Raw genomic sequence first — 914 nt, 5'->3', positions numbered from 1 at the left:
TAAGATACAAAATTTTTGTATTATAAAATTCATGTAAATAGTCAAGTTTTAATCTTATCTCTCATCAATATTTGTATTTATTATCTCTAATGAAAATATTCTAATATCTGTAAGAATTTGTTATATTTCAAATTTATAAAGATTTCTGTAAAATATCTTCGAACTTTATAAGTTTTCTTCAAAAATTACAGAATAAGAAAAATCTTAGAAATAAAATATTTTATAGAATATTTTAGAATTTACTATCTTTTATAGAGTATATTACATTTTTAGAGTATATTAAAACTCATATACAAATATATGAAAAATTTTAAAAAAGAAGATATAAATTTTCTCAGTAATTCTCTGAAAAGTATTCCAATTTGTATAAAGAATTTCAATTATGTAAACAATGAAACATAGCGTGCATTTAATTAATCATTAATACTGTTACATTTAAATATTAATAATTATAATAATGTTAATCATACAAATTAAATTTAAATATTTTACAGTAATATAACATAACAATTTTTTTTAGAAACTATAAAGCCATGGAATGAGCAATAATTTTCATTAAAAAATGTCAATTTAATAAAAGAATTGATGAGACTATATAAAAACTATATTATATAAATATATAGTATAAATATAATATAGTATAATATAGTATAAATATAATAACATGGAAATTAAAATTAAGATCTAATAACTAGACTAGATCTAGTTTACAAAACATAAAAATTCAGTTGATAGTTATATTTATATATGAGAATTTGAAAGAGCTCCGATTACACACATATGGCGCACATCACTAATTCGTTAATTTAATATAAAATATTCTTATAGATGACATACGCAGTGAAAAATTTTTAGGCAAGAGCTGATGTAAGTCATGTGTGCAATCAAAAAATGCAAATGGGATCCTCTTGAGA

General features: G+C 19.7%; 1 protein-coding gene across 1 annotated transcript in view; it reads left to right on the top strand.

The window, feature by feature from the left end:
* The window catches only part of LOC108692541 (ejaculatory bulb-specific protein 3), a 2,356-nt gene that overhangs the window by 872 nt on the left and 570 nt on the right, over nt 1-914 (top strand). The window lies entirely within an intron of this gene.

This window comes from Atta colombica, unplaced genomic scaffold (assembly GCF_001594045.1).
Source record: "Atta colombica isolate Treedump-2 unplaced genomic scaffold, Acol1.0 scaffold76, whole genome shotgun sequence".
NCBI classification, from domain to species: Eukaryota; Metazoa; Arthropoda; class Insecta; order Hymenoptera; family Formicidae; genus Atta; species Atta colombica.
The sequence above is the reverse complement of the archived record's forward strand: the minus strand, read 5'-3'. Positions and strand labels throughout refer to the sequence as shown.